Consider the following 22,350-nt stretch of genomic DNA (forward strand, 5'->3'; position numbering starts at 1 on the left):
TTATTGACTTTCCACTTGGTTTAATATTAAAGTTTCTATTTCTCTGCCAAAATTATCTTTCTAATTTATCCATGTTATCCACCTTTGCTATAAATTTTTTAACTACTTCATAATAATTATTTTAAAATTCATTATCTGTTTATTCCAAAATCAAGATAATCTACAAACCTGCCTCAGTTGATTGTCTTTTGTCTTGATTATGTGTAAATATTATAATTTTTTAATTTTTTCAAATACTTTGTATAAAGGAACAGTAGAGAACGAAGCAGATAATATATTTTTGTTTGGTTTTGTTTTTGCAAAGAGAATTCACACTCTTCTCTGCCAGACAGCAAGGTGAAGGCTGATCATCTAAATACCATCATGAGCCACAAGTTTAATTCATTTTAGTTTATATCTGGTTTTAAATGAGATTACACACATCGCTCTTTGTCTTATAGCCCAACTCCTGATTTCTCTGCACTACCTTTTGATGGGCTCCTTTCTTTAATTCTATCAGAATTTGAGCTAGGAGGAGATGGATTACTTTCAATCCACCTCTAGATTAAATACCAGTCTTGTATGTGATGCAAGATCTCCTTTTCAGTGTTCCCCAAAATGCATATGTTGACCTCATAACCCCTGATACCTCAAAATGTAACTGTATTTGGAAGAAAGTTTTAAAGATACAGTTAAATTAAAACGAGCTCTTCAGGTGGGTCTTAATCCAATCTGACTGGTGTCTTGTAAGAAAAGATTTGGACACATAGAGGGAAATAAATCAGAACTGCATGCACAAAAAGGAAAGTCATGAGAAGACACAGCAAAAAAGTGGTATCTGAAAGGCAATGAGAAAAGCCTCAGAAGAAATTAAACCTGCAGATACCTTGATCTTGAACCTTGAGCCTTCTGAACTGTGAGAAACAAAACTCCTGTTGTTCAAGCCACTCAATCTATGGTATTTGTAATGGCAGCCCTAGATAACCTAGATAGTATACCAACCAAAAGTAAAAACTATCCTACTTCATTTCAATCCCAAACCATAGGAATTCTCTAATAAAAAGTTCAAGAGTGTTTAAATTTTTAAAAACATTGAAATCCATAATTATCCTTTGACCTGGAAGGGAAACTAATGCTTATTTTTCTCCTGAGAAGATAAAGTCTGTTGGTGATGATAACATGTTAATGAGAATAAGCTTTTAGCCCAGACAGGGTGGCCCCAAGGCTGGGTGAAATAGCCAAAATCATCTTTTAATCACAGGGAGTATGATTTATGCTGGCTTCAGAGCCAAGAACGTAAGAGCATAGTCCTCTTGGAAATGAAAATACTAGTTATAGGCCAACCGGGATTGAGTGTGGCTTTATACTTTCTACCATTGTTTACATGAACTAAGGACTAAATGTGTTTTTTCAGTATAAGTCAGAGCTGTCCTACAGTTATAATTCACTCATTCAAATAAAATTATATGTTATCTAATGTGTGACCAGTCCTGTTTCGTAATTTCTGCTACAACTGTAACTTGTTTTTAAAGATTTGATTTTATCTATTTTTATAATTATTTTCAAAGTTTGAAGGAAAGGAAAGCTATCTAGACTCTTCTGTAAGTAGTCAGGAGATAATACCTGGAACCTCAATTCAGTTACAGCAGTTTAAGAAAACACCATCCAAAAAATTATATTATTTAGCTTAAGAGGGCCAAGGTTAAAAAAAAAAAAAAAAGAGGCTTAAATTTTTGTAACCTAAATAGGACTTTGAGGTTTAATTTTGGTTTACCTATCAAGAAATTCCTTTCATACTGAAACTTACATCCCCTTTTGGTATCCAGTGTTTTTAAGATTCAAGTAATATATAGTATCAATATAAAGTTTAAAATATACCTATCTTTAATGTTTATATTCCTGCATTTTGACCACTTATCTTACTAAAAAGAAGGGGAAAAAAGTCTTCATTATATTGTCTTTTACCCATACCGAATAGTCAATGAAGACTCACTAATTTATTCAGTTAAATGAATGCTTTTGTTTTTAAGTGGCTTACTCTACTGTTCTCTCCAGTTTTAAGGGCATGGCTTCAACTACATAACAAGGGATTTGTTTCCACTGTTGGGGAACATATCCCACCACCAGGTATTGTGTGGAACTTATACTGCACAGTAAAATTTCATTTCCTTCAGTCCAGGACAATTTCAAGGTATAGTGGAAATAACACAAACTGGAGACTCATAAACCTAAGTTTCAATCACCCCCTTATCCTGCACCAGCTCAAAAAAGACCTCAAGTAAGCTACTTTACTTCTCTGAATTTGTTTCCCCACTTTTAAGAGGGGGATGGTAATATTTACAAGGTTGTTTGACATTCTATATGATGATCAGCACATAGTTTTTACCCCATAAATATATTCTCTTCCTAATTCCTTACAACCTGGAGATCAGCCAGCTACATGTCTGTTTGACCTTTTTTTATGGTCTTTATCCATTTTTAAATTACTTAGATTGAAACAATTCTCATGGGTCTTTGATAACTAAGTCGACATATACATGCCAACTTAGACCTGCTCCTCCAGGTATAGAATAAAATTTGTCCCCCAAAACAACAACAACATCAACAACAACATTTTTTTTTTCCTGAAATAAACTTCTCTCTTAAGTTAGGCCTCTGTTTGCTCTCTCTTCTTAATGTATACGTTGATTTTCACCATAAAAAGGTGTAATGTCAGATCCTTGAAGAGATAAAGACATAGGATAGGGTTATAATAAGGCATCACCAAGAAACTGATCTCAAAGTAATATAAGACATGGTGTCACTGTTCTGAAGATAGCACTTCTTATGGCAACTTGAAGCCAGGAAACTTAGCAGTCTGAGGCTTCTTCAGAGAGAGAGAGAAATGTAATAGAGTAATATTTAGCTCCAAGAGACAGAAGACAAGGAAAGCTTGACAATTACACTCCCTGCTCATAAATTACATCTAGAACAACTGCAGATATCATTGTGCACAAAATCCAATAATGATGAAAGCTTCAGCTTGGATTTCCATATTAAATAATAGGTTAAATATACATATATACTTATTTTTATTATTTCTGTTATCAGTCAATATCAAACTTATAGAAAAATGTAAGTATAATGCAAAGATCTTTTTTCCCCTGAATTATTAAGAAAAAAGTTGCTGACCTGATGTCAATCACTTTCAAATACTTAAGTGTGTATTTCCTACAAACTAGGACTCTCTGTTGTATAATGAAAATACCACCATCAAAATCAGGAAATTAATACCAATAAAACCTAATCCTGATAGTCTATTCAAGTTTGACCACTTGTCCTGGTAAAGTCACTTATAGCAAATGGATCCAGTCCAGATCCAATAATATTTTTACATTTAGTTGCCACATATTTACAATAGATTCTCAGGGTTTTGTTGTTGTTGTTGTTGTTTTTAATTTCTTTTCAGCATAACAGAATTCATTGTTTATGCACCACACCCAGTGTTCCATACAATACGTGCCCTCCATAATACCCGCCACCAGACTCACCCAACCTCCCACCCCTCCGCCCCTTCAAAACCTCAGATTGTTTTTCAGAGTCCATAATCTCTCATGATTCGTCTCCCCTTCCAATTTCCCTCAACTCTCTTCTCCTCTCCATCTCCCTATATCCTCCATGTTATTTGTTATGCTCCACAAATAAGTGAAACCATATGATAATTGACTCTCTCTGCTTGACTTATTTCACTCAGCATAATCTCTTACAATCCTGTTCATGTTGATACAAAAGTTGGGTATTCATCCTTTCTGATGGAGGCATAATACTCCTTAGTGTATATAGACCACATCTTCCTTATCCATTCATCCGTTGAAGGGCATCTTGGTTCTTTCCAATAGTTTCTCAGTTTTGCCTTTATTTTCATGTTCTTGGCACTCTTCAAGATTACAGGATAGTTATTTTGTAGAACAGTGTTCAATTTCACTTTATTAGATACTTCACTGATATTAGATTCAGGTTATACATCTTAAGCATAGTATTAGAAAAATGACATGGTGTTTTCTTTTGCATCTGTTTCTGCTTGTCCCGTTACTAATGATGGCCATGCAAATATTTTTCCTCCCCAAATTCTCACTACAATTACAATGCCTTAAATCTTAAGATACAAAGGCAGGAGAACAGATTGGAGACAATGGCAACAACTGGAAGCTTGGAAACAATCATGCATGCAGTATCTGATTTGACAGACCCAAGAAATGAGTAATGGTGAGCTGAGATAGAATAATCCTTGAAAAGCACATGAATAGAATCACTAGGACTCCTGGGGCTGGGGTTGAAGAGTGAGGACTGAGATGAGGAGAATTAGTGAGAACCTCTTCAGAATTAGTCAGACCCTACCTCATCCCCCATGACTACACACATTCACACATCTTCCTTTTTACACTTTCAATAAAACCTGGAAGTTTGTTTTGGAGAGAAAGTAAAACTGAGAGACCTTGATGGGGGTTCCAAGTACAGTGTAAAGCACAGTTTTCAGAAAGGAAAAAAACAGAAGAATGAAGAAGTGTATTCCATAATGAATATCTAATACTGAAATCCTTGGCCCTTCATCTTCACTGGGCTCTGGTATCTTTGGCAGCCAAACCCTTATCTTTCGTGTAGGAATCTGACCATCCCCACAGATGGTTTCCTGGGATCCCCTTCTAAATCTAAAGTGATAAACGCTATCACAGAATCAACTTTTCAGTTTGCTATTTAATCATAAGCAGATAACCATTGCCACTGAACAAAGAGAAAACAAAACAGAACAAAAACCTGAAGGAAACTGGCATTATCCATGGTGAAGAAAACATAGTAAAAAGTATTTATGAACATATGCTGAGCAGTAAGAGAAGAGATTACAGTACATTCATGAAACAAGAATAGGATGTTGTACAATAGGACATCTAAAAAACTATGAATGGTTCTTAGAAATTAAAACAAGATAGGAGAAATTTTTTAAGCCATCTATTTTAAATAGTCTACAAAATATGTTGAGGAACTCTCCCAGAAAGCAAAGCAGGGAAGGGAAAAAGGAAAAAAGTGGACATAGAGCAGATAGAAAATTAGAGGAGCAATCCAAGATATCAAATATCTGAGAAATAGGTGTTCTAGAAAGAAAGAACCCAAAAAATTAAAGGGTAAATATACCAATTAAATATTTAAGAACATTTATAATGGGACTTGAAAAGCCAGATGGAAATGAGACAGCATGATCAAATGAAATTTATCCACATAAAAGAACACAGTTGTGAAATTTCAGATTGGCAGGGACGACAGTTCTATCATCTTCTAGAGAAGAAAATAAAAAATCAAGTTATACAAAGGATCAGGAACTCAAAAACCTTCCTCAGTAGTAACGAAGGAACAAGACAATAGAACAAGGCTTTTACAGTGTCAAAGAAAAATTAATCCCAATTTCATATTTTATCTTTGAACTATCTATCACCTGCCAGAGTAGTTTAAAAGATATTTTCTTAATTCAAGTTCGCAAAAATTTACCTCCAATGCCCCCTTTCTAAAGAAGCTACTGGTTTCTACCTTAAGAAGGAGCAGACCAAGAAAAAGAGATGATGGGAAATTGAGAACAGAGGAGTGAAGAAATAAGCGCCTTCAAGGTAACGGTGGAGGGAGGTCTCAAGGAAACAACTATGACCGTGAAATCGACATCACTGGTGCAGTGTGAGTCGGGAATCAGGTACGGCAGCTCTGTGTCCTCTGCAGGGATGCCACCTTTCCTGATGGAACTCCTGGAGAAGGAGCTCTACCACAAGTTAGTGAACCAAGGAAAGGAAAGGCATGACATTTAGAAAACAGATGGTCCAACACCAGATTAGTAAATTCCAAGGACCACAGCTCAGAGAAGTAACCTGACAGCAAAGTACAACAGACCTGGGGCAAAACAGCCTGGAGAGGACGGTGGAGTGTCCAGGTTCTCCAGGAGATCCTGCGATTCATGAAAAAAGAAAAGTCTGAAAGATTCATTGATATTATTGACCATATGGAATGAAACTATTAGAAGGTTGGAAGAATTGTTGTTAATATAAAGATAGCCTACTAAATGAAAAACAAAACAAAGCAAAAACAACAAAACCAAAGCAACAATTTAAATTTTAAGAGAAACAGAAAGAAGGAAAAACACCATAATTCACTACAATGCTCAACTGTGAATAATATTTGCAAAGACATAAAAGAAACACTGAATATTCATTTAACAAAAAAATTAAGATATAATTCTATTAGAGAAGCAGGGGCATGGCCGTAGAAAAGAGATAAACCGTCATCTAACATAAGAGGAAAGCAATATGAGACCCACATGTGCAAATGATCTAAAATACATATATTTGTAAATTTTAAGAGAAGAAACTAGAAGAGAGGGTCTTGAAGTGAGGAATGAGAAAAAGAATTGCTTCTGATATCCAGGAGTTAGTAGGTGTGGTGTTCTCTGATTGAATGTAACTTCCCATAACATCAATGTCAGTTAAGTTGTTGGTGCCCATGGCGGATCAAGACCAAAAAAAAAAAAAACACCCCCCCCCCCACCATAATCAATCTTAAACATAGACAAAACATGAAGGCTGGAGAATATGGGTGGCTGCTGCTTCTTTACAATTACAGCTTTAGCCTCACTGTAGGCATCTCTCCTTCTAGAAAAAATTCATTAAGATAGGAAATTATAAAATTTCCCCTACTTGTAACAGCAGCCAATCCAGAACAAAGACCCAACTTCCTTAAACTTTTTCTCAAATCACCTAACAATTTCAAATCCTATAGGTTTTACTAATCCCCTTTCACAGAGACTTACCACAGTTCTCCATGGTGTGTGGTCTCTCTCCATGCAAGAAATAATAAGCCACCTCCTTCAACCATAGGTGTGTTCCTGGTGGTCTTTGGCTGGAGGGAATTTATTTGCAGGAATCATGGAGAGGGAAACCATCGGGTTTTGTTAACATTGTTTTAGTTACCTTTGGGACATGTTGATATATATACACATATCATTATTATAAAATACAAACTATTTTTAAATTGATTTTTAGAAAACGTATTGTATATAACGTACTATAGTAGGAAAGCATATGTACACTCTGACTCATTTGGGGTTTTTCCCATCATTGTTTCAAGAGGTGTCATCTTAAGGAACAAGTCCAGTAACTTGCAGTGAATGCAGAAAATAAATGGAACGATAACATTCCCCCTCTGGTCCATGAAAGGTAATAGTTTCAGGGCTGGGTGTGGTCAGCAGCAACAGGAAGGGGTTAAGTGCAGAACTGAAACTAAATCTCTTTCTCTTGCTTTACTTTGCAAAAGACCAAATGTTAAGGGGAAAGAAAAAATGAGTAGAGTTATTCTGCAAAATTTGGATCATTGCTCAAAATAATCGCTTGCACATATTTATTCATTAGCCATCCATGAAAATAAAATACTCACTTTAAAAGCCTAATCTAAAACATCAAGCATTGGATGCACAAAAATGGAAACATTTTAAAAATCTAGTATGTGGCAATTTGGTTGATGTCAAAATCAAACTTGTTTCTAAAAATCAATCTATTTCTGTGGCTAATCCTAATGGTTTCTTTTAATTACAGATTCTGATTCCTGGATGTAATTAAAATAGCCAATAACATTTTAGCTGCCATTAAACCCTGTCTTAAATTACGGAGGGGAAATGGAGCCACCCATCAACATAATCACTATCCAAATAATCCCTTAAAAGGCTTTGCAGTACAGAGGCCCATGAGTCAAATAGAAAGTCACAATTTTAGGGTCTGTCAGGATGTCATAAACAGATTTTGGGGGAAGGGAGGATCTCAAACATCGATTTCAATCATCCCATTTTAATAACTTTCAACATATTGTCAATCCTGTTTTATTTATACTCCCACCTACTTCCTTACCTCCCCAGAGTATTTAGAAGCAATTTTGAGACACAGTATCATTTCATCTGTAAATACTTAAGAAACCACCTATGAAAAGATATGAGCACTTTTTTTAGCATAAATACAGTATCATTTTTTTGCACCTGAAATTACTGCCAATAAACCCATAACTTCTTCAAATACCCAGTGAATGTTCAAATTTTCCCCAAATAGCTCATAAATATTGTCTCATAAATGTTTATACAGTTCACATTTTTCAACTGGGATCCAAAAAATTCCACATATGGCATTTGGTTGATATGTCTCAGAAGTCCCTTCAGTTAATATCAGTTTTCTTTTTTCCTGCTTTCATTTACTATTTTTTTAATATTTTATTTATTTGACAGAGAGAAATCACAACTAGGCAGAGAGGCAGGCAGAGAGAGAGGAGGAAGCAGGCTCCCTGCGGAGCAGAGAGCCTGATATGGGGCTCGATCCCAGTCCTGGGATCATGACCTGAGCCGAAGGCAGAGGCTCTAACACACTGAGCCACCCAGGCGCCCCTCATTTACTATTTTTAAGAAATATTTTTATGTCTTATAGAATTACTATATTCTGGATTTCTGGATTTTAGTGTTAGAATTCACGTGGTGTTTTTTTTACTCCCCATGTCTTCCCCTCAAACCACCCCACCCCCGCCAGCCTCTCTTAAATGTTAAGTTTGATCAGTGAGGGTGCCTGGGTGGCTGGGTGGGTTAATCACTGGAGTCTTGATTTTGGCTCAGGTCATGATCCCAGAGTCCTGGGATCGAGTCCTGCATCGGGCTCTGCTCAGCTGGGAGCCTACCTCTCCCTTTCCCTCTCCCTGCTGTTCTGCCTACTTGTGCCCTCTCTCTCTATCAAATAAATAAATAAAATCTTAAGAAAAAAAAGATCAATCAGTGGGTTCAGGTGTTATTAGCTTGATTCATCCATTATAAAGATTTCCATCCACTTTTTACCTAATGATTTGGGCTGCCACTCATGATCATTATCTATAGACATCCATTATTGCATTAGGGGGAGCAAAATAGTTATATCCTAATTCCATTTTTCTGCAACTATCAGATAGAACAATTCTTATAGCCAAGACTGTTCCTTTTACTAATTACCCTAAGGATAGAAAAGAGGATAAATGCTTGATTCCTTCCATTTATTTTTCAGTTTTCTAACAGAGTGTGATTATACACCTTCTCTAAAGGTTGTATAAGAAGTAATTTTTTATGTTATTATAAACTCATGCACATTTTAACATAGGTATTGTATTCCAAACTCTTGAGGTAGAATTTATTTACTTACCTACTTATTTTTATTGAAGTATAATGACATATATGTTATATCAGCTTCATTTGTAGAACACACTGATTCAATATTTGTAAATACTGCAAAATGATCAGTACATCTAGTTAACATCTATTTCCATGTATAGTTACATTTTTCCCCCTATAATGAGAAGTTTTAACATCTTGTCTTTATTTATGATGCCCAAATATTCTTGTATTTTGCCAGGGGGAACTCTTTCAGGGTTGGCTCCCAATGACTCCTGACACAACCCAGAATCTTAGCCATGTCTCTTTCATCTGGTATGGAGGAATACTCCTGGCTCATTTTGTCCATTTCATGTCTTAGACCTGGAATCAGTCATTCTCCAAGGTGCTCATATTTCCTCTCAAGAGACAAATGGTACTTAGAGATCATAGCCCAGGTTCTACAGGGTGTTCTACGGATTGAGCATTGTTTCTATGCTCTTTTTAGTAAACAGAGATAAAGAAAAAAAATCATGAGAATACATAAATTCATACTGTTATTTACAATTCACATTTAGGATGAATTGGTTTTTACTTTATTTCTTTGATCTTTTAATATGTTTCTTTTCTCATACTGAAAATCTTGGTTTCTAATGATAATAGCATATTTACTTACTTATTTTGTTGAGTGTATGTGTGTGTGTGTGTGTGTATGTGTGTTTTCAGATTGTATTCAGGGTAATGTGTTTTAGAAATATTCATATTTACCTATTTAAATATGTTTAAAGATGTGATATACTAGATAACTCAAATATGTACATATTCCAAAAAAAAATCTCATTTTATAGAGATTCCAGAAAAGAAGAAACCTCGTTTCACAGAAAAGCCATTCAATAGAAATTTTTCATTCAGTGAAAAAACATGAAGAGAAAAATCTCAAACTAGATGAAAAAGACAGTCAAACCTTTCCAGATTTCAAGCTGGATGACCAGGACTGATGATCCCTTTCCAGATTAAAGCGAGAAAGACTAGGTTAGGATAATTCACAGTGGAGTTGTTTTAATTTGTTTTGTTCTGTTGTCATTGTTTTCCACTGTCTTGAGAAAGAAGGTAAATGAAGTGATGAGGGACTATGCTCAGTGATGTCTGAAAATTTCTGAATTAGGGGCAGTAGAATGAGTTAGCTAAATAGAGAGAAGTAGAAAGGAACCTTGTGACTTGGATAATGAGTGATGGCAGTAATATCTAGGACACAACAGTATTAACACAGAGCCAAAGGATGGTGAAAGGAAAGGTATTGAGGTTAACAAGGTCATAGAAATGAGAATCTGGGTTTGGGTGGATCATCTGTGTTTACCTCTAGGGTGGGGCATGACCTGTGTTTACCTCTAAGTTGGGACATGATCAATTTAGGAGCACCTTGATGAAGATATAGGAATTCATTATTCGAATTTCTACTTCAGCAGTCTACATCCTATAATCATTTGTTCCTAGTTCACGTCATATCACACAGTAGAGTGCATGATACCTTGGGGAAGGACTGATTCACAATAAAAACGAGCCAATCAAAGACTAGAGTTAACTTGATTCTCTGCATCCTCTTTGTAATGGCTAAATAATACTCAGTGGTATGATTATGCTACCATATAGATAACCCATTCCTTCTAAAGAGACTATTTGGTTTGATTTTAATCTTCACTGTTATAAAAATTCTGAATTAAACACTTCTACATAAGTTTCCACATAGTTATTCGATGAGGATAATTCTTAGATATAGAAATGATGGGTCAAAAGTTATGGATCTTCAAAGGCATATTAACCTAGTTGATACACATAATTGGAGAATGTAATTTTATTGCCAAAATATCATTGAAAATGCTACTTGATTTTATATATCAAGTCATTAATAAAGATGATCAGTGGGAGAAGGCCAGAGAAACAAATTTTATCCATATAAATACTGAAGAATCTGATTTTAGGAAACCAAGAAAAATAAATATATCATGGATTGTATTTTTTTCAGGGTTTTGTGTGTCTGTTCTTCATAGAACCTGACTTTTCTGATTTTTAAAAGTTTATTTTGTTACATAGACTAATTTGTGTGACTCTACTAAGTAGCCAGTTTATGTCTCCAGAATCTTGGAAATTCACGAAGAAGCACAGAAATCAGCCTTTGGCTGCCCTTTCTTTTCTGATAATGTGGAGCCAAGATAGGAAAAAGATAATACCAAGCATACTGTGTCAAACTCATAGTAGCTAACTGATTCCTAAAACAACAACAGCAACAAAAAAAAACACAGAGAACCTTCAGTCTAGTTTTTATTGTTTTTCCTATTTTACCATTTGTTTTTTGTTTTGTTTTTTTACTATTTAATACTATTCAGCATTCTTCAATTTTATTTCATTGTTCCAGTTTCCAAACATGGAAAAAGCAAACAAGATTTAACTGGAAAATCAATGACATTCAACTGTAATACTAAGATGACATCTAACAAAATTATCCGAGCTAGTGTTTCCTATTGAGGAGGAACAGTTCCACCCATCCATGCAAAAGCATGAGAATTAGCTTCTGTTTATATCTTTCATTAGGCATGTTCCCTTCTTCCAGACTGACTGCACACAAAGGGAAAGACAGAAATCTGATCATGCAGATGAGAACAGTGGAGTGCTTCTTAAAACATATTAGCCAAGCCATGGAATTTCCGTGGTCAAAGTCAGAAATGGTCCCTAGAGAAGCCATTGATAGTTGCCATTTTGACTGAAGGGAGTTCTGACGTCAGTGTCAATGCATGCTGTTTGAATTTGGGGGTTTTGTTTGTTTGTTTTTTGTTTGTTTATTTTTAAATTCTTTAACTGGTTTGCTATTTTTGCTGTTGTCCCAGGTGGCTTTGCCTTCTCCTGTGGAACTTTCTTGAGTAGAGACTCATTAGACAACATTTCTTCTAATTAGATTTCTTGGCTGTTAGAGATTATTATGCTCGAAAACCCACATTCCTTCCTCCCTCTTTCCTCTTCCGTTACTTCTATCCTGCTCTTGTGTTTTTATTTATGCAAGATGAAAGCCAGATGTTATATTAATAAAAGAGCTGATTTTCCTCAAGGAGCCATTCATCAGCATAGAAGTATTCTGTAGACCATGTTGCAATTTCTGGGAATTCTTTAAATTCTTTCCTTACTTTTTTTTTTTTTTTTCATTTTAAGTAATGAATTTTGGAAGATACACTGAAAAGCAATATAACTCTAAGTTTAGAATTACTTCTGTTTACTGTGAATGCTAATGTAAATTGGGAATTTTTACAATTTAAATTTAAAGCAGGAATTAAAAACGGACTATATCTAACTATTAATGTAGGTAGCATATCATAACTGATGTGTGTAAACTTTTTGAAAATTTTATTAAAATGGGGCAAAGTTGTTTTATTAAAACAATGAAGTATCTTACACAATGAAGTTCAGATTCTGTGTGGTTTAAGTTTCAAACATACAGAAATAGATGATTTTTTCATTTTTGCCCCCACAGCTCTTTTCTAGAATGAATGATATTAAAACCAAGAAATGAAGATCTTCTTATATTCTTCAAATTCATCTTCCAAAGCCCAAAAAGATAAAATAAAAAAGAGAAGAAAAACCACAATTAAATTAATTATGATTCTAAAAATAATCTCTTACAGCAGACACAAGATCCTTAAACTACCAAACATCCCAGTAACACTCAGTAAAAGCTTTGGAAGTATTTTTTCGGCCTCAGAAAGCTTAGTTCTGAGTCTTCCCTTCCTGCTGGTTTTGGCTCTGTAGCTTATGTTAACTGACTAGACAAATGAGATACTCTGAAGTCCAAGACCACATGGGCAAGAGTTGAACCTGGGGAGTAATGCAGTACTTCTCACCAGGTTGTCTAGGCACTCAGAGCCTGTGCCTATTACTTGTAAGTTACTTATAAGTTGAAGCACCCCCTTGATTTTTATTTACAGCATATTTTACAATCCAAATGTATGGGTGCCTCAGCAACTCTTACCAGCTCCCCTGGCACTGTAGAAGCAGGTAAGACTCATTCTTGATTTCACTAACCCAGTTCTACTAGTAGCTACCTGCCATTAAAACCCAAGTCCTCACAGTCTCAAGAGCTACCAGAATTTTTTTTCTTATGTCTGGCTGTACTGACAGCCATACCATTATCCTTCAGTCATCCTTAAAAACCCCAGCTTCGACCTCATGTTGATCCTCTTTACATACTTTTACTTCCCAAGACTCCACAATCTCTGACATTCTTCCTAACTCACTGCCTGCTCTTCTTCCTTGTCTCCTTGGCTGATTTCTCTTCACTTGCCTGACCTCTTATTGTCGGAGTCCTTCAGGGTTCAAGCCTTGGATGTCTTCCCTAACTACATTACTTTTCCTGGGGCCCGTATGCCATCTTCACATGCTGACCCTGGAGGGAACTGCATACTTGTATCTCCAACTGGCCATTCCACATCACCATGCCAATGTCTAGAGCTTTCTTGATAACACCATCTAAATGCCACCTGATTGCTTGTACTTCTCACCTCTCCCCTGATGCCACCTCAGTCGAATCTATGACTATCTCCCTTGCACCTTTACACTAGACTCCTAACAAATCTCCCTGAGGCTCCATTTCCCTCCCTTGACACTATAGTCAAAGATCAAGCATATCACTCATTAACTCAGAAGGAAGCCCAATATATATCCACTGACCAAGAAGACTTGACCCCATTCTCTGACATGAGCTCCTACCACCTTGCCCCTCACGTTACTTCAGTCACACTGGCCTCCCTGCCAGAGTCTCTCCCACCCCAATGGCTGTATGCAGGCTTCTTCCTGTCTGAAGTGGGCTTTCACCAACGTCTATGCAGCTTAAGCCTCATCACCATACTTTCCTACTTTATTCTCTCCAACACATGTGTTGCCATGTGGTTTATCAGATGTTTAATTCATTTATTTTGTTCAGTGTCTACTACCCCACCCCCCACGACTAAAATTCAAACTCCGTAAGGGCACTTTGTTGGTCAGTGGTATTTCTATGTTCCTTAAAACAGTACCTGCCAATGGAGGGCTTTCTCAATAGCTATGTGTTGACTGGATGAATTTTAATAGCCCTGAATATAACCATTCAGCCTGTTGGCAAACAGGTAACGCCAGCCTACAGCATTCCTGGCTGTGCACTCAGTGCTAATAGTGGACAAAGATCATGAATAAGGGCTTCAAATAAGTTATACTTTATTTGGGCAGTTTGAGATACTTCTTTATGGAACCTGAGCAACCTGATGTAACACAGAAAGATGACAAATGAAAAAAATACACAAAATTCCTTATGTCACTGTCATCTTTTGAGACAGGACATGTAAACATATCATTCTGAAATTCATTTTTTTTAAAAGCAAATTCCAGGTCTATTCATTTGTCAGGAATAATTTCACATGTCAATATTCAAACATTCAAGTACTCATTTATTCAAACATTTATTCAAAAACCAGTTACAGTAAGTCTCTTTCATAAGAGACAGTCGCTACCTGAAAGACAGAGGACCTAATTGTGAATGAGCAGGGCCAGATCTCTTGCATTTTCAGATCTTATCATGATTTACTTGAACTTTGGTTTGACTAATGGTGGAAAACAGGGAAGTTTTCTCTATTCTTGTGTATCATATAATGTTTTCCCTTTTACCTGGAATTCCTTCAAAATCTATTTGCCAAATATTATATGTGGAAGAGAAATTAGGGCACAAGGAAACTCGGGCACAGAAAGACAGTTTGTCTAAATCACAAAAATGTTAAATGCATATTTACCATATGACCCAGGAGCATCTCTCCAGGATAAATGACAACAGCCATAGATTTCATAACAGCCAAATTAACAATGTCCACACACTAAAAGCAATCCACATCTATTAACAGTTCAATGAATAAACAAACTGTGGAATAACCAAACAATTGAATACTAATAAGTAATAAAAAGGACAAACTGTTGATGAATGCAACAATTCGGATGGGTCTCACACTTGTTATATGAAGTGGGGAAAAAAAAAAACACAAAAATGGGGGCACCTGGGTGCTCAGTCAGTTTAGTGTCCAACTTTTGATTTTGGCTCAGGTCATGATCTCAGGGTCATGAGATGGAGCCCTGCTTGAGATTCATTTTCTCTCTGTCCCTCTCTCCCTCCCCCTACTCATGTGTGCACTTTTTCTCTCTCTCAAAAAATAAATAAATCTTAAAAAAAAAAAGCAAACACAAAAGTGAATGGTATAATTTCATTTATGTAAATTCTAGAAAATCCAAACGAACTCTTATGGACAGAAAACAGATCAGTCATTACCTGAGACAGGAATGGAAGAAAGGATAAATTGCAAAAGGGCTCAAGGGAACTTTTGAGAGTGATGGAAACATTTGTTATCTTCACTGCAGTGGTGTTCTATGGGAGTCTATACCCATCAATTCTCATCAAGCTGTACTCTCTATGTGCAGTTTCCTTTACACCTCAAGAAAGTTATAATAAAATAAAAAGATATGTCATGAAATTAAAAAAAAATTTTTTTTGAAACCTCACCTTACCCCCAGAAAAAGCACTGGGTGAAGCCCTAGTATAGTGTTTAGTATGTAATGGGCTGAAAGCATCATTGTAAAAAAAAATACATTTGTAAATAATAATTAGCTGTTATATAACATAGCAACATCATTTGTTAATTTAATTAAATCAACAGAAAATCCCTATGAGGGAAATTTTTTATTAGCAGGCATAGAAAAAAATACTGAGGCATGTGCCATGGATATTGTAGGTTAGGACACTGAGAAAAGTCACCACCACCACCCAGCTGGTGACTTGTAGAACAGGCTTCCACACGTGCAGTCTGTCTTCAGATGTGTGTGTTTATCCCCCACGGCACACCATGGAAGAAAGAAGGAAAGAAGGAATTCAGAGAAGAGAGACTTCACTGTGTGCTTGATAGTCAGAGAAGTCTTTTTAAAAAGATAGGATTTAGGGGGTACCTGGTTGGCTCAGTGGGTTAAAGCCTCTGCCTTTGGCTCAGGTCATGATCTCAGGATCCTGGGATAGAGCCCCACATCGGGCTCTCTGCTCAGCAGGGAGTCCACTTCCCTTCCTCTCTCTCTGCCTGCCTCTCTGCCTACTTGGGATCTCTGTCTGTCAAAGAAATAAAATCTTTCAAAAAAAAAAAAAAAAGATAGGATTTTTGCTGAGCTTTGAAAGGTAGGGAAGCTTTGGGAAAAGAGGAGGGGAAAAGTGCATCTCAGGCAAGACTGACGCAGCCAGGCATTGTGGGGCCTGGGAAGGTATTTGTCTAATCTTTGGTGACATTCTTTACAGGGTGAGTTAGATCAAAACCCACTGACATTTTATCTTATAAATATTGCATGCAGGATATAAATAGCTGGATGAGTGGGGGAAAAGGACAAGGGGAAGTGGTTTCTCCCCTGGCAGAGGTCCTATGACGGAAAGGAGCAGGATATGGAACAAGAGCTGACTATTTAATGATTAATAAGGCAATATTTTTATTTAATGTATTATATGACTGAGAAAAGGGGATCTGATGAGGCTCGGCTGCTCACAGTGACAGGGAAAAGGAAATATTGCTCTCACAGGGTCATTCGCCAATATCAAAATCGGTTGCCAGAATTACTAATTAGTAACAACAAAAATATTCTCTTGTGATTTGACCATGGCGGTAAAGGCAGTTTTGGCCAGACATCCAGGAGAACAAAAAAGCAGCACATAGATTCACATCTGAAGAAAAGAAGAGATATCCGTCATACCAGAAAACAAGATATGTGGAAGGGACAGCCAGATGAGGTGAAGGTCACAGCGGGTTTCTGGAAGAAGCCAAGAGGGAATCAAGTCAAATGCAGATCATGAGAAAGCTTACAGAGCAAAAGCAACCACTATCTGCTTGGAAGAATGACAGTAGGAGAGCAGGCTTGTGGTGGAGGTTTTCTGAACCCAGACTGATACAGAGGATGAAAGAAGAGTGAAAGACATCACCCAGATACAGCCTGCTTGAGCAGTTGGCAGTGGGAACGCAGTGGAAGACATGCTCGGCCTTATCAATATCCCCGTTGCCACCACCTTTGTGGTTGGGCAAGTTCACGCTTACCTACAACCATGTGTCACAGAGAATTTCTGCCAGCCAAAAACATGGCTCTAGCCCTTATTTCCATGAACCTCCTAAAAACAGATGGTCTTGGAGGAATTTAACTAATTCAAATATGTGCAGTCATCAAAAATGACCCACCTCAAAAGATATCCAGGCTCTTTACTCAAAGGAAAAGGAATAGGAAATAACTAGTAAATTCTATATTACATGAGAATGGCAAGACTTAAAATCATGATAATTACATCATTGACAGCTATCAAACCTAAAATAAGTGAATTTCGTGAATGAAATGGTGCCCTAAAGTCAGAGTTTCAAGAGGACACAGAAGACACAGAGAGACATCTAGGAAACAAAGTTCAGCAGAAGCAGCAGAGGAAAATAGACACCACTGAACACCTGGCAAAGAACTTGGTGACATGGATTCTGAAAAGCAACCATCAAAATGGAATGGAAGTGGACAAAGTCAAAAATAAAAGAGAAAAACGATAGTTATCAAAATAATGTAAAAAATATGCCCACAAATGGTGATTTGGTGTCCTTAATGAAGACAACTATGATCATAAAATATTTTTAAAAGATATCTAAAGGTAATATTCAAAAAAATTGTAGAAATTACCAAAATAAATCCGCATCTATAAGAATTCAAAAATGTAGAACACATTTTGGGGTTCATCAAGGCTAAGTGATCAAGTTGCCACCACTAAGAAGAAAAATACCATTCTGACTTGAAACTTCTCCCCAGCAATATGAAATCAGACAAGGCAGTGTTCAGCATTTGCAACGTCTTCAAAGAATCCTGTACCTGTTCAACCCATCATTCAGGCATAAAAGCAACAAACCACAGGCCTACCTCAGAGATATTACGGTTTCCATTCCAGACCACAACAGTAAAGTAAATATCACAACAAAATAAGTCAAATGTGTTGTTTGGTTTTTCAGTGCACATATAAGTTGTATTTACACTATACTGGAATCTATTAATAATGCAATAGCATTATGTCACAAATCAAACTGAAGTTTGCTGGGAGAGGGAAGGTAGGGAGAGGGTGGTTGGGTTATGGACATTGGGGAGGGTATGTGTTATGGTGAGTGCTGTGAAGTGGGTAAACCTGGCGATTCACAGACCTGTACCTCTGGGGCTAATAATACATTATATGTTAATAATAATAATAATAAAATGCAAAAAAATTTTTTAAAAGTAAGGGGGATTAATGAATTAAAGAATATTTCAGAGCCATGAAGGTTATGTTCCATAACATACATCTAATAGTCATGATTATCTAGCAACCAAATAACATATACAGTTGACATTTGAACAACATGAGGATTAGGGTGCTGATTCCCCACACAGTCAAAAATCCACATACAACTTTTGACTCAAAACCTTAGCTACCAACATCCTACTATTGATCAGAAGCCATGAAAAAAAATCATAAGGAAAACAAAATACATTTACAGTGCTGCTTTTACAAAAAAAAAAAAAAAATCCATGTATAAGTGGACCCACACAGTTCAAACCTGATTTTGTAATCAAACTTCAGAAACAAAGAGTAAAGGAAGTTTTAGTTATCCCTTCTGCTTAATGAAAGACTGATCAAGGGAGAAAGATAAACAAAGATATAAAAGATAAACAAAGATATAGAAGATATAAATGCAAGTTAATCATGTACATCAAGCAAATATGCATTTTAAGAACTATATTTCACAATTAGAGCCTACAGGTATTTTTCAAAAACCCTTGGAACATTCAAATTATCTTAGGGCTAAAGAAAACTTCAATCAATACTGAATTATAAACATAATTATTTTTAAAAGTTGGCAAATAAAGTCATAAAATTATAACTTCATATAAAAACTAGGTGAAAAATCTTAACTGTCTAAACTTTAAAAAAATACTTAATTCTTAGGTCAAAACCTCAAAACTGAATTTCAGAATACTTAGAAAACAAAAACAATAAAATTATCCAGAGGAAAAGATAAAAGGAGCATCCAGATGCAAAAATATACATAAAGAAATCAAAATTCATTCAGGCTGACCAATACAGACATGAAATACAAGCAGAAAGAAAAGCAGATATGGGGAAGTAATGATGAGCTGAGATTGTTCCATGTGGAATCCTACCAAGCCTTAAATAAGCAGTAATTACAGTGCTCCTTAAATTATTAGAGAGCAGTGGTGTATAGAATTTTTCTGTAAAGGGCCAGAGAGTAAGTGTCTTTGCTTTGTGGGTGATACCCATTCTCTGTGGCTTCTACACACCTCTGTCCACAGAGTGAAAATAGCCAGAGACAATATATGAATGAATGAGTGTTGTTGGTTTTGTTCCAATAAAACTTTATAAAAACAGTCAGTTGGCAGTGGTTTGTCAACCCCTCCTGTAGAATATAGGGCAAAAAAATCTTTCAAATTATTTTTATACAACTAATAGAACATTGACAACAAAACACAATAAACCATAACAATAATATTAGCTCTTTCTCATGAAGGTCTGCAAAAATTCTCAACAGAATATTAGTAAATGAGTTTCAGAAGCACATTAAGGGTGTAATAATATAAAATAATCTAGTGGTCTTTATTCTATTAATGTGTAACTTAGTATTAAGAATATATTAGCATAATTCACTATATTAATAGTTCAAAAGCTGAAATTTCAACTTCCATTATTTATGAGAAAAAACTTCTTAAACATAGTAATAGAAGGATAAGGCTTTAATATGTCTTTATCAAACAGCCTGAATTATACCAAATGAGAAACAGTGGAAAATTTCTTCCTAAACACTAGAATGATGGCTATCAATGGAAAAAGAAAGGAGGTATAAAAATTGGAAAAGATGGGGATACAGGTATCATTGTTTACAGATGATATGATCATTTACTCAGAAAACTCAATTAGAAAACTATTGCAAGTAATTTTTACAAAGCAGTAAAATGGGTGGGTACTTTCTATATCTATATTTGTATATCTGTAATGTATATATATTATATATAATATATAACATATATTATACATATATATTCAACCTCACTCTTCTATTTCATTGATTTTTGTTATTCTTTTAATTTTTTTCCCTTCTATTCTGAGCTTACTTTGCTCTCCTTTTTCTAGCTTCTTGAGTGTAACTTTACATTAGTAATTTTAGGTTTTTCTCGTTTTCTAAAGTAAACATTTCAAACTCTAAATTTCCCTCTAACTACATCTATAAATCCCTTTTTATATTGTGTTTTTGTTCTCATTCAATTCAAAATATTTTATTTTCTCATGAAATATCTTCCTCAACACATGGTCTTTACAGATGTGTGCCACATAATTTCAAATACTGGGCTTTATAGATCTCACTGTTAACTGGTTTTTACTTTGTAATCTGTCCATCTTTCAAATTTTATGGAGACTTCTTTTATAACTCTGGATACAGTCCGTCTTGATAAATGTCCCATGTGTCTTTGAAAAGAATGCTTTGGGTATTCTGTTAGATAAATATCAGCTGGATTATTTTTGATTAATAGGATTGTTAAGATTGTTTATGCTCTTACTGATGTTTTGTCTAGCTGTTTCTACCAATTACAATTACTGAGAGAAAAGCATTAAAATCTCCAACTATAATGATAGATTTTACATAAAAGCACAAAAATTTGATTTTGTTTATTTTCATTCTCTTAATATTTACTTCACAAATGTTGAAACTCTACTATTAGGCACATATGCATTCATGATGGTCATAGATCACTGATGACTTACCATTTTCAGTACAAAATATTCCATTTTCTTTGGAAAAAATAAAGGCAGTAAGTCTACTTTATCCAGAATTAATAAAGACATTCCAGATTCCTATTATTAGCATTTGCAGGTATATCTTTTTTGCCTATTTACAGTCTATTTCTTTAAATATTTTATTTGTTTATTTGACAGAGATCACAAGTAGGCAGAGAGGCAGGCAGAGAGAGAGAGAGGGAAACAGGCTCTCCGCTGAGCAGAGCGCCCGATGCGGAGCTCGATCCCAGGACCCTGAGATCATGACCTGAGCTGAAGGCAGAGGCTTTAACCCACTGAGCCACCCAGGCGCCCCAGTCTGTTTCTTGATAAAGCATGCTTCTTGTGGACCACATACAGTTGCTGCATGCTTTTAAAAAAATTCAGTTTGACAATCTCTGTTTCTAACTGAAGTGATTAGTTCATTTGCATTTAATGTTATTGTTGAAATAATTGGATAAAGGTGTTTTTGCTATTTTGCTATTTTTTTCTGTTTGTCTTATCTGAACCTCCTTTTTGTTCTATCTTTTCTTCTGTCTTCTTTTGGTTTAACTGAATCTCAGAATTCTGTTTAAATGTGTTTATTAGATTTTGTACATTATTTTAGTGGTTAATTGAGGAATTATATTTTTCCTAAATTTTTGCAATCCATTTACAGTTACTATCAAAACACGTCAAGTGAAATGTATGTATCCTATGCATGTACAGTTCCATATATATCCTGATCCTTTATGCTATATGTAGTTGTCAGATATATTACATTTATATATGTTAAATATTCCAAAAACAATCCAAATTTTTTTTTCTTTTAAAGAGCCATTGGATTGATTTTAAATAATTTTTTAAAAGATTTTATTTATTTATTTGACACAGAGAGACAGCGACAGAGGGAACACAAATGGGAGACTGGGAGAGGGAGAAGCAGACTCCCCACTGAACAGGGAGCCCAATGTGGCGTTCAATCCCAGGACTCTGGGATCATGACCTGAGACGACGGCAGACACTTAATGACTGACCCACCCAGGCTCCCTGGATTTTAAAAAATTAAGAGAAAAATAGTTTTTAAAATATGTATGCATATATTTATCATTTCTGGTGCTTTTCACTCCTTCCTGAAGATATGTGGTATCATTTCTCTCTAGCTGAAAGAACGTCCTTTAGCATTCCTTATAAAGCAGGCAATAAATTCTACCTAAAAAATGTCTCCATTATGCCTTAATTCATGAAGGACATTTTTTGCTGCATATATTGTTCCAGATTGATAGTTTTATTTTTTCCTTTTAGCATTTAAGAGATGTTTTCCCACTGACTTCTACGCCCATTATTGCTATAGGAACAA

Source organism: Meles meles, chromosome 9 (assembly GCF_922984935.1).
Source record: "Meles meles chromosome 9, mMelMel3.1 paternal haplotype, whole genome shotgun sequence".
NCBI classification, from domain to species: domain Eukaryota; kingdom Metazoa; phylum Chordata; class Mammalia; order Carnivora; family Mustelidae; genus Meles; species Meles meles.